Source organism: Heterodontus francisci, chromosome 12 (assembly GCF_036365525.1).
Source record: "Heterodontus francisci isolate sHetFra1 chromosome 12, sHetFra1.hap1, whole genome shotgun sequence".
Classification (NCBI taxonomy): domain Eukaryota; kingdom Metazoa; phylum Chordata; class Chondrichthyes; order Heterodontiformes; family Heterodontidae; genus Heterodontus; species Heterodontus francisci.
Window position 1 is genome coordinate 105,696,726 of NC_090382.1, and position 13,167 is coordinate 105,709,892.

Sequence of the window (13,167 nt, forward strand, 5' to 3'; positions counted from 1 at the left end):
ATCTCTCACCATTTAGATAATCTGCTTTTTTTTTAATTCTTCCTGCCAAAGTGGACAATTTCTCACTTTTCCACATTATATTCCATTTGCCAGATCTTTGCCCACTCACTTAACCTCTCTATATCCCTTTGTAGCCTCCTTCTGTCCTCTTCACAAGTTACTTTCCTACATATCTTTGTGTCATCAGCAAATTTAGCAACCATGCCTTCAGTCCCTTCATCCAAGTCATTTATATAAATTGTAAAATGTTGAGGCCCCAGCACAGATCCCTGTGGCACCCCACTCGTTACATCTTGCCAACCAGAAAGTGACCCATTTATGCCTACTCTTTCCTGTTAGCTAACCAATCTTCTATCCATGCCAATATGTTACCCCCTACACCATGAGCTTTTATTTTCTGCAATAACCTTTTGATGTGGCACCTTTATCAAATGCCTTCTGGAAATCTAAGTACAGGACATCCGCTGGTTCCTCTTTATCTACAACACATGAGCCACTTGCCACAGAATACCTAGCCTCTGACTTGCTCTACAGGTACAGCATTTATGTGACTAATCCAGAAAGGAAACCTTTGCATTTCTGTAGCGTCTTTCGTGACCTTGGGATATCCCAAAACACTTGACAGCCAATGAAATACTTTTGAAATGTAGTCACTGTAATATAAGGAAATGCAGCAGCCAATTTGTACACAGTGAGCTCCCACAAAAAACAATGAGATAATGACCAGGTATCTGTTTGTGATGTTGGTTGTCAGATGTATCTACTTTGTGCTGTGATTAATCTCTGACTAATTTTACGAACCAGAAATCTTGTTTAATTCCAGAAAGAAAAATTATTGATCAAGAGGATCTGAAGTTTGATCCCCAGTCACAGCTGAATACATTAACTATGATCCAGGGTGGTTTTTTGAATGGGAGCAACTGCTTTCATCAGTACTCTTGGGCACTGGGTGGGGAGGGGGGCTGGGGAGAAGGAAATAGAACAGAATTCTGGCTCTTGGTTACTCTCCAGTAGCTAGCTTGTTTGTAAAATCCAGCTACTCTGGCAAAGTGCAGGAGGACAGCAGTTGTGTGTGGAAATGTAGTTGTGGCTGATGGCATAGATGCTGAGAAGGTGAGGTGAAGCCGGATTGGAGGAGGCTCGAGTGGAGCAGAAATGCTGGCATGGACCAGGTGGATCGAATGGGCTGTTTCTGTGCTATAGACTCTTATGAAATTCTGTGTAATGTATTTTAAGGGGAAGCTAGATAAATATGAGGGAGAAAGAAATAGAAAGATATTTGTGAGAAGGTTAGATGACCCGAACTGGCTGAGTCCGAAAGGACATAGCTGCTAGACTGGGTCTGCATCAAGTGGTGAAGGAAAAACATACTTGACCTCATCCTCACCAATCCGCCTGCCGCAGATGCAACTATCCTTGACAGTATTGGCAAGCATGACCACCACACAGTCCTTGTGGAGACGAAGTGCCATCTTCACATTGAGGATGCCCTCCATCATGTTCTGTGGCACTATCACTGTGCAAAATGGGATCGATTTCAAACCGATCCAGCAATGCAAAACTGGGCATCCATGAGGCGCTGTGAACTATCAGTTGCAACAGGATTGTACTCGACCATAATCTGTAACCTCATGGCCCAGCATTTTCCCCCACCCTACCATTACTAACAAGCCGGGGGTTCAATGAAGAGTGCAGGAGGGCATGCCAGGAGCAGCACCAGGCATATCTCAAAATGAGGTGTCAACCTGATGAAGCCACAACCCAGGATTACTTGTATGCCAAACAGCGTAAGCAGCATGCAATAGACAGAGCTAAGCGATCCCGCAACAAACCGATCAGATCTGAGCTCAAAATAAAAGCAAATACTGTGGATGCTGGAAATCTGAAATAAAAACAAGAAACGCTGGAAATACTCTGCAGGTCTGGTAGCATCTGTGGAGAGAGAAGCAGAGTTAATGTTTCAGATCAGTGACCCTTAGTTCTGCTTCTCTCTCCACAGATGCTGCCATACCTGTTGAGTATTTCCAGCATTTCTTGTTTTTATTTCAGATCTAAGCTCTGCAGTCCTGCCACATCCAGTCGTGATTGGTGGTGGACAATTAAACAGCTAACAGGAGGAGGTGGTTCCACAAATATCCCCATCTTCAATGATGGGGGAGCCCAGCACATCAGTGCAAAAGATGAGGCAGAAGCATTTGCAACAATCTTCAGCCAGAAGTGCCGAGTGGATGATCCATCTTGGCCTCCTCCTGAAGTCCCCAGCATCACAGATGCCTGACTTCAGCCAATTCAGTTCACTCCACGTGATATCAAGAAACAACTGAAGGTACTGGATACTGCAAAGGCTATGGGCCCTGACAGCATTCCGGCAATAGTACTGAAAACTTGTGCTCCAGAACTTGGCACGCCCCTGGCCAAGCTGTTCCAGTACAGCTACAACACTGGCATCTACCCTGCAATGTGGAAAATTGACCTGTAGATAAAAAGCAGGACAAGTCCAACCCGGCCAATTACCGCCCCATCAGTAAAGTGATGGAAGGTGTCATTGACCGTGATATCAAGCAGCACTTGCTTAGCAATAACCTGCTCAATGATGCTCAGTTTGGGTTCCGCCAGGGCCACTAAGCTCCTGTCCTCATCACAGCCTTGGTTCAAACATGGACAAAAGAGCTGAACTCGAGGTGAGGTGAGAGTGACTGCCCTTGACATCAAGGCAGCACTTGACCGAGTATGGCATCAAGGAGCCCGAACAAAACTGGAGTCAGTGGGAATTGGGGAAAACTCTCCACTGGTTGGAATCATACCTAGCGCAAAGGAAGATGGTTGTGGTTGTTGGAGGTCAATCATCTGAGCTCCAAGCCGTCACTGCAGGAGTTCCTTAGGGTAGTGTCTTAGGCCCAACCATCTTCAGCTGCTTCATCAATGACCTTCCTTCAATCATAAGGTCAGAAGTTCACTGATTGCACAATGTTAAGCACCATTCGTGACTCCCCAGGTACTGAAGCAGTCCGTGTAGAAATGCAGTAAGACCTGGACAATATCCAGGCTTGGGCTGATGTGTGGCAAGAATGTTACTTGCCACTTAAGTGCCAAGCAATGAGAGGAGCCAGAACAGCCCGAGGAGCAGCAGGACCGGAGGTTTCAAAAAACGCACCAGAAACGGGAAGGTAATTTGAGCTATAAAGTACTTACCTCGTGATTCAGTGGACGCGGACACGGGGACTGCTGGGTAAGTGAACTTGTATATTAGGGCAGTGGCTAAACCCGAAACACTACACGTGTAGTGTCTCCCACCCATCTTCCTCCTCTAACCAAAAAAAAGGGACTCTTGTGTGGAGGGTTTGGTAAGGTAAGATTTTCCTTTATTTTTTTTTATTCGCTGCTCTCATTTAAAGCAGAGGGGATGGAAGCTAGGGCAGTTGCATGCTCCTCTTGCAGGATGTGGGAGGTAAGGGTCACCACTTGTGTCCCTGCTGACTTCACCTGTGAAAAGTGCACCCAATTCCAGCTCCTCACCGCGTTAGGGAACTGGAGCTGGATGAACTTCGGATCACTCAGGAGGCTGAGGGGGTGATAGAGAGCAGTTATAGGGAAGTAGTGACACCTAAGTTACAGGATAAAGGTAGCTGGGTGACCGTCAGGGGAGGGAAAGGGATTAGGCGCACAGTGCAGGGATCCCCTGTGGCCGTTCCCCTCAATAATAAGTATACCGTTTTGGATACGGTTGGGACGACCTACCAGGGGAAAGCCACAGTGGCCAGGTCTCTGGCACTGAGCCTGGCTCTGTGGCTCAGAAGGGAAGGGGGGAGAACAGGAGAGCGATAGTGATAGGAGATTCAATGGTTAGAGGAACAGACAGGAGATTATGTGGTTGCGAACGAAACTCCCGGATGGTATGTTGCCTCCGGGGTGCCAGGGTCAGGGATGTCTCGGATCGAGTCTACAGGATTCTTGAGGGGAGGGGGAGCAGCCAGAAGTCATGGTACACATCTGTACCAATGACATAGCTAGGAAAAGGGATGAGGACCTGAAAAGCAAATATAGGGAGTTAGGTTGGAAGCTAAAAGACAGGACGAGCAGAGTAGTAATCTCAGGATTGATACCGGTGCCACGTGCTGGTGAGGCTAGAAACCGAGAGTGTGTGCAGCTGAACACGTGGCTACAGAGCTGGTGTAGGAGGGAGGGCTTCAGATATGTGGATCATTGGGATACCTTCTGGGGAAGGTGGGACCTGTACAAGAAGGATGGGTTGCATCTGAACTGGAGGGGCACCAATATCCTGGGCGGGAGGTTTGCTAGAGCTCTTCGGGAGGGTTTAAACTAGTTTGGCAGGGGGATGGGAACCGGAGCTACGGATCAGTGGATGGGGGGAGCTGTTGAACAGGCTGATAGAGAGCAGAGAGTCTGTGAGGAAGGTTAGACAGTTGACAGGGCAAAGTTGCAGCCTGTATGATGGGTTGAAGTGTGTCTATTTTAACGCAAGAAGTGTCAGGAATAAGGGTGATGAACTTAGAGCATGGATCAGTATTTGGAGCTACGATTTTGTGGCCATTACGGAGACGTGGATATCACGGGCAGGAATGGATGTTGGATGTTCCGGGGTTTAGATGTTTCAAAAGGAATAGGGAGGGAGGGAAAAGAGGTGGGGGAAAGGCATTGCTAATCAGGGATAGTATCACAGCTGCAGAAAGGGAGGTCGTCGAGGAGGGTTTGTCTACTGAGTCAGTATGGGTGGAAGTCAGAAACAGGAAAGGAGCAGTCACTTTATTGGGAGTTTTCTATAGACCCCCCAATAGCAACAGAGACATGGAGGAACAGATTGGGAGGCAGATTTTGGAAAGGTGCAGAAGTAACAGGGTTGTTGGCATGGGTGACTTCAACTTCCCTAATATTGATTGGAACCTCCTTAGTGCAAATAGTTTGGATGGAGCAGTTTTTGTCAGGTGTGTCCAGGAAGGTTTCCTGACTCAATATGTAGATAGGCCGACTAGAGGGGAGGCTATGTTGGACTTGGTGCTTGGCGAACCAGGCCAGGTGGCAGATCTCTCAGTGGGAGAGCATTTCGGTGATAGTGATCACAACTCCCTGACCTTTACTATAGTCATGGAGAGGGACAGGAGCAGACGGGATGGGAAAATATTTAATTGGGGGAGGGGGAATTACAATGCTATTAGGCAGGAACTGGGAAGCTTAAATTGGGAACAGATGTTCTCAGGGAAATGCACGACAGAAATGTGGACGTTGTTCAGGGAGCACTTGCTGCGACTGCTGGATAGGTTTGTCCCGATGAGGCAAGGAAGGGATGGTAGGGTGAAGGAACCTTGGATGACGAGAGATGTGGAATAGCTAGTCAAGAGGAAGAAGGAAGCTTACTTAAGGTTGAGGAAGCAAGGATCAGACAGGGCTCTAGAGGGTTACAAGGTAGCCAGGAAGGAACTGAAGAATGGACTTAGGAGAGCTAGAAGGGGACATGAAAAAGTCTTGGCGGGTAGGATTAAGGAAAATCCCAAGGCGTTCTACACTTATGTGAGGAACAAGAGGATGGCCAGAGTGAGGATAGGGCCGATCAGGGATAGTGGAGGGAACTTGTGCCTGGAGTCGGAGGAGGTAGGGGAGGTCCTTAATGAATACTTTGCTTCAGTATTCACGAGTGAGAGGGACCTGGACGTTTGTGAGGACAGCGTGAAACAGGCTGATATGCTCGAACAGGTTGATGTTGCGAAGGAGGAGGATGTGCTGGAAATTTTGAAAGACATGAGGACAGATAAGTCCCTGGGGCCAGATGGGATATACCCAAGGATATTACGGGAAGCAAGGGAAGAGATTGCCGCGCTTTTGGCGATTATCTTTGCGTCCTCACTGTCCACTGGAGTAGTATCAGATGATTGGAGGGTGGCAAATGTAATTCCCTTGTTCAAGAAAGGGAATAGGGATAACCCTGGGAATTATAGACCAGTCAGTCTTACGTCGGTAGTGGGCAAATTATTGGAGAGGATTCTGAGAGACAGGATTTATGATTATTTAGAAAAGCACAGTTTGATTAGAGATAGTCAGCATGGCTTTGTGAGGGGCAGGTCATGCCTCACCAGCCTTATTGAATTCTTTGAGGATGTGACGAAACACATTGATGAAGGAAGAGCAGTGGATGTGGCGTATATGGATTTTAGCAAGGCGTTTGATAAGGTTCCCCATGGTAGGCTCATTCAGAAAGTAAGGAGGCATGGGATACAGGGAAATTTGGCTGTCTGGATACAGAATTGGCTGGCCCATAGAAGACAGAAGGTGGTAGTAGATGGAAAGTATTCAGCCTGGAGCTCGGTGACCAGTGGTGTTCCGCAGGGATCTGTTCTGGGACCTCTGCTCTTTTGTGATTTTTATAAATGACTTGGATGAGGAAGTGGAAGGCTGGGTTAGTAAGTTTGCCGATAACACAAAGGTTGCTGGAGTTGTGGATAGTGTGGAGGGCTGTTGTAGGTTGCAACGGGACATTGACAGGATGCAGAGCTGGGCTGAGAAGTGGCAGATGGAGTTCAACCTGGAAAAGTGTGAAGTGATTTATTTTGGAAGGTCGAATTTGAATGCAGAATACAGGTTTAAAGACAGGATTCTTGGCAGTGTGGAGGAACAGAGGGATCTTGGGGTCCACGTCCATAGATCCCTCCAAGTTTGAGCTTTCATTAACAGGGGGATTGAGTTTAAGAGCCGCGAGGTTATGCTGCAGCTCTATAAAGCCCTGGTTAGACCACACTTGGAATATTGTGTTCAGTTCTAGTTTAGAGATACAGCACTGAAACAGGCCCTTCGGCCCACCGAGTCTGTGCTGACCATCAACCACCCATTTATACTAATCCTACACTAATCCCATATTCCTATCAACTAGGGGCAATTTATAATGGCCAATTAACCTATCAACCTGCAAGTCTTTGGCATGTGGGAGGAAACTGGAGCACCCGGAGGAAACCCACGCAGACACAGGGAGAACTTGCAAACTCCACACAGGCAGTACCCAGAATCGAACTCGGGTCCCTGGAGCTGTGAGGCTGCGGTGCTAACCACTGCGCCACTGTGCCGCCCTATTCTGGTCGCCTCATTATAGGAAGGATGTAGAAGCTTTAGAGAGGGTGCAGAGGAGATTTACCAGGACGCTGCCGGACTGGAGGGCATGTCTTATGAAGAAAGGTTGAGGGAGCTAGGGCTTTTCTCATTGGAGCGAAGAAGGATGAGAGGTGACTTGATAGAGGTGTACAAGATGATGAGAGGCATAGATAGAATGGGTAGTCAGAGACTTTTTCCCAGGGCGGAAAGGGCTATCACCAGGGGGCATCATTTTAAGGTGATTGGAGGAAGGTTTCGGGGAGATGTCAGAGGTAGGTTCTTTACACAGAGAGTGGTGGGTGCGTGGAGTGCACTGCCAGCGGTGGTAATAGAAGCAGATACATTAGGGACATTTAAGTGATTCTTGGATAGGTACATGGAGGATAGTAGAATGAAGGGTATGTAGGTAGTTTGATCTTAGAGTAGGTTAAAGGGTTGGCACAATTTCGTGGGCCGAAGGGCCTGTACTGTGCTGTACTGTTCTATGTTCTATCTCCAATAAGAGAGAATCTAACCATCTCCCTTTGATATTCAATGGCATTACGATCGCTGGATCCCACACTATCAACATCCTGGGGGTTAGCATTGACCACAAACTGAACTGGCGTAGCCATATAAATACCATGACTATAAGAGCAGGTCAGAGGCTCGGAATCCTGAGGCGAGTAACTCACCTCCTGATTCCCCAAAGCCTGTCCACCACAGGCAGAAGTCAGGAGTGTGATGGAATACTTTCCACTTGCGTGGATGGGTGCAGCTCAAACAATACTCAAGAAGCTCGACACCATCCAGGACAAAGCATCTCACTTGATTGGCACCCCACCAATAAACATTCACTCCTTCCACCACCAACGCACAATGGCAGCAGTGTGTACCATCTGCAAGATGCACTGCAGCAACGCACCAAGGCTCTTTTGACAGCACCTTCCAAACCTGTGACCTTTACCAACTAGAAAGACAAGGGCAGCAGATGCATGGGAACACCACCACCTGCAAGTTCCCCTCCAAGCACTGTGGGTGTACCTACCCCACGTGGACTGCAGCAGTTCAAGAAGGCTGGTTACCACCACCTTCTCGAGGGCATTTGGGGATGGGCAATAAATGCTGGCCTGGCCAGCGACACCCACATCCCATGAAACAAGTTTTTTTTCAAATGAAGTAGGATGGGAGGAGGCTTATCTGGACATGGACCTATTGGGCCAAACGGCTTCTTTTTGTGTTGTGAATTCTATGTACCCCAGCATAAATTAATCATCTTTAAGGGGAGAGAAAGGAAGTAAAGTACATTCTGAGCACATTTAATAAAATGTTTTTCTTTGTGTTTTCACTCAAAGCTGATATTTTGAAGGCCAACGATCTTAAAAATTTTTTTAGAACTGTCTGTTCCAATGCGATCCATAATTGTTTTCGTTTATGGTTTAGTTTATCATATCTATGATCAGAGCAGAATGCTTCTTGCAGTATTCTGTTGGAGTCCTTTTGAGATCTGTGCAAAGAATATACTCTGTAAAGGAGTATAGATTTCAGAGGGATTTTTATTGTTTATGTAGTGTAGAGCCAACCATCAAGGCCATTATTTTGTTATGAGCCTACTATCCTGCTGTTACTTATTATTTCAGTCAGGATAATCCGGTGATGATTCTCTTTGGTATTAAGCTTCTATTTAAGGCTGAACTGAATGATGTTGAAGCAGTGTTTAGTATAAATATTCAGTGACAATTTAGGGGTATGTCGTGCTGAAAGATAATTGTTGAATTGTAGCAGTCTTGATTTTGGTGCAGTGGAATTTTGGTTAAAAGGAATTGTAGCGTGACTCATGTCAAGTTTACTGAGTAACAAGTGTAACAAATGCATTTTTGGTAGAACTGGAAATGGAAAATGCTGGGAATCCTTAAGCGGACAGGCAGCATCTTTGGAGAGAGAATCAGCGTTAACATTTTAGGTTAATGAACTTTCAGAACTGTAAGTAGTTAGAGATAGTCATAGATACAGCACCGAAACAGGCCCTTCGGCCCACCGAGTCCGTGCTGACCATCAACCACCCATTTATATTAATTACAATGGCCAATTTACCTATCAACCCAAGTCTTTGGCATGTGGAAGGAAACTGGAGCGTCCGGAGGAAACCCACGCAGTCACAGGGAGAACTTGCAAACTCTACACAGGCAGTAACCAGAACTGAACCTGGGTTGCTGGAGCTGTGAGGCTGCAGTGCTAACCACTACGCCGCCCATAGGATCAGGAGTAGGCCATTCAGCCTGTTGAGCCTGCTGTGCCATTCAATGAGATCATTGCTCATCATCTACCTCAATGCCACTTTTCTGCACTATCCTCATATCCCTTGATGTCATTAGTATCCAGATATCCATCGATTTCTGACTTGAACATGCTTAATAATTGACCTTCCACAGCAGCCTGGGGTACAGAATTCCAAAGATTCACCACCCTCTGACTGAAGAAATCCCTCCTTATCTCAGTCTTAAATGGCCTACCTCTTATTCTGAGACGATGTCCCCTGGTTCTAGACTCACCAGTCAGGGAAAACATCCCATCTACATCCGCCCTGTCACGACCTGTAAGAATTTAAGTTTCAATGAGATCACTTCTCATTCTTCAAAACTCTGGAGAATACAGGCCCAGTTTCCTCAATCTCTCCTCATAAGACAATCCTGCCAACCCAGGGATTAGTCTGGTGAACCTCTTTTGCACTCCCTCTATGGCAGATGTAGTAGGTTTCAAGTGTAGAGCTGGGAGAAGAACAAAAGAGAAGGCCTGAGATAGAGTGGAAGGTAGGCAAGATTAAATGACGAGAAGGATGATAGTACAGGCAAAAGGAGATGGAAATGGGCAAGTAGAAGCAGTTCCAAAGGAGGGTCACTGACCCGAAACGTTAACTCTGCTTCTCTTTCCACAGATGCTGCCAGACCTGCTGAGTGATTCCACCATTTCTTGTTTTTGTTTCAGATTTCCAGCATCCGCAGTATTTTGCTTTAATTAAGTAGAAGTAAAACGTGGATCTAGAGGAGTTGTAAATGGGGATAGCAGAATATTCAGCAACAGCTGCTGTTCGAAAAAATAAGGGCAGAGGTTATGATCTGAAATTGTTGAACTCATTTATTCCAGAAGGCTATAACAGAATTAGAACATTACAGCACAGTACAGGCCCTTCGGCCCTCGATGTTGCGCCGACCTGTGAAACCATCTGACCTACACTATTCCATTTTCATCCATATGTCTATCCAGTGACCACTTAAATGCCCTTAAAGTTGGCGAGTCTACTACTGTTGCAGGCAGGGCGTTCCACGCCCCTACTACTCTCTGAGTAAAGAAACTACCTCTGACATCTGTCCTATATCTATCACCCCTCAACTTAAAGCTATGTCCCCTCGTGTTTGCCATCACCATCCGAGGAAAAAGACTCTCACTATCCACCCTATCTAACCCTCTGATTATCTTATATGTCTCTATTAAGTCACCTCTCCTCCTCCTTCTCTCCAACGAAAACAACCTCAAGTCCCTCAGCCTTTCCTCGTAAGACCTTCCCTCCATACCAGGCAACATCCTAGTAAATCTCCTCCCATCAGGGAGACTTTGTTCCCTCCTACTACTATCAATGGCAAATAATAGGATGCATCATTGTATTCCACCTGAACACTCACTTCACCTAATATTGGAATACTATTATTGGAATAACTAGTCAGTTTCACATCAGTTTTTTGTAAGGGAATGTGACTTGTACCCTTGTACTCTCCTTCCGAAAGAACAGACACAGCTGCAGCGATATCAACGATGAACATAAGTTGTGGCTCTCTGATTTTCATTTATACTGTGGGTGCTGGATTATGTCTTCAGCTCTTTTTCTCTCAACTACCATATGCTGTTTTTCTTGCTCTCTGAGCACAACTCTCAATCTTCTTGTTTGATAACATCAACTTCTGTTTCTATATCCATCATATGTACATTTGAGGACTTCTAGGAGGCTAAACTAGCTTTAGGTCTACTACAACCTCAACCTGGTGCACTGCTGCAACCTGGAGCTTTACCATGACCTGGAGCATTACTGTTTCCTCTACTCCTGCATGCCATCTGGATATGACCAACTTTCCCACCAGCATAGCACTTTGACTGGAAATGGGAGCATTTGGATGGTTGGTGGCTACCATGACAATGATAGCATTTAATTTCTGACTCTGTGAACTCAGCTGCCTGGTTCCTGCTGAAATCTGATGGACTTCCCCTTCCAGCTCAGGAAAAGAACTTCCTTGCAATCTGCAACAATCTCTTCCTGCCATTTCCATGGCTGTGGCCTCATTGCAGGTCTTCTTCCACCTCAGCTTATTGCCTTTACACAAAAGCATGGTCTGGATTTTACTGTTCATTAGACCTCCAATGAACGTGTCTCTAAGGTTGACTTCTCAGTTAGCACCATAACCACAGTGACGAGACAGTTTCTTTAACTCAATAATATAATTTGCAATAGACTCGCTTGGAAACTGCTTCCTTTCATGAAATGCAACTCGGAGTGTAATTTTATTCTTAGTCGAGCCATAATGAGTGCAGAATCATATTTATTTCTGAATAGTCCAAAGTACTGGGGTCTCGTGGGCAACATTGGTTAAACACCACCTCAAAAGCATCCGGCCCTATCATGACAAGGAAAACATTCACTTTATCCTGATCTCCGATTTTGTTAGCATTAAGCCAAATGCGTAACCTTCGTTCATAATTACACCAGTCCTCTTTGTTAAGGTTGAATTCCCCATTGTCCCAAAATATGTCTTCAGTGCCATATTTTAAAAATTACATACTCACTGAGTTGTAGCTGAACACAAATTGCAGACACACAAAGCAATCTTTCAAATTGCTCAAACTTCCTCAAATTCGACTTTTGGAGTCCTGGGAGCAGCCATGTTGGAACGTGCCTAATTCAAAGATGAGGTGCTGTTCCTTGAGTTTACTTTGAGCTTCATTGGAACAGCGTAGGAGGCTGAGGACAGAGTGGTGAGAATTCAAGTTATAGGCGACCAGAAGATCAGTCACACTTGTGGATTGATTGGAGGTATTTTGCAAAGTAATCACCCAATTTGTGTTTGGTCGTCTCCATGTATAGGCGACTGCATTGTGCGCAGTGAGTACAGGTGTTATAAATTGCTAAACAGGCTGTTTCACTTGTCTGTGTTTTGGTAGAACTGGATGAGTTTCTAAATGAGATTTGTTTGTTTTTCCCAAAAAAAAATCATCTTTCCCCTCTCACTTCTTCCTGCCCTCCAAACACTTGTAATTTTTCTTTCTTGCTTCCCCTGAAAAACACTGACTTTGCTATGTCAGTTCTACCAGAGATTTCCTGGTGTCTGGATGGGATGACCATTCTTTACATTGAGCCCAAGTAAGGTGCAGCCAGCAGTTAGACCACTGGAAGATGGGGGCTTATTACAGCTGAATCCAATCCTGATCTTGCCCATTATCCACATACTTGCTGGATAGGGATCAGGAGTGGTCTCGGTCAGGAACACAGCAACATAATATATGTACAGCACAGAAACAGACCATTTTCCCAACTGGTCTATGTCAGTGTTCATGATGCAGACAAGCCTCCTCTGATGACTTGGGTCATCTAATCTTATCAACGTATCCTTCTGCTATTTTCTCCCTCCTGAGTTTATCTAGCTTCCTCTTAACTGCATCAGTGCTACTCCATGTTGTAGCCAGTTCCACATTCTAACCATTCTCTGGGTAAGAAAGTTTCTTCTGAATTCCCTATTGGATTTATTAATGACTATCATAAGTTATGGCCCTGGGAATTGGTCTTCCCAGAAATGGAAAAATCTTCTTTACATCTACTCAGCAAGCTATTTCATAATTGTAAAGACCCTTGACACGTCACCCCTCTGTCGCCTTTCCATAGAAGAGAACCCAGCCTGTTCAGTCTTTTCTAATGGGTATCATTGCTGTGAATTCTTTGCACCCTCTCCAGTGTTGTCTAACCAGGGTTGGTGTAACATGACTTCTCTGCTTTTCAGATCTATGCCTCCAGAAATGAACCAGAGTGTATTTTTTTTTAATATATAGCCT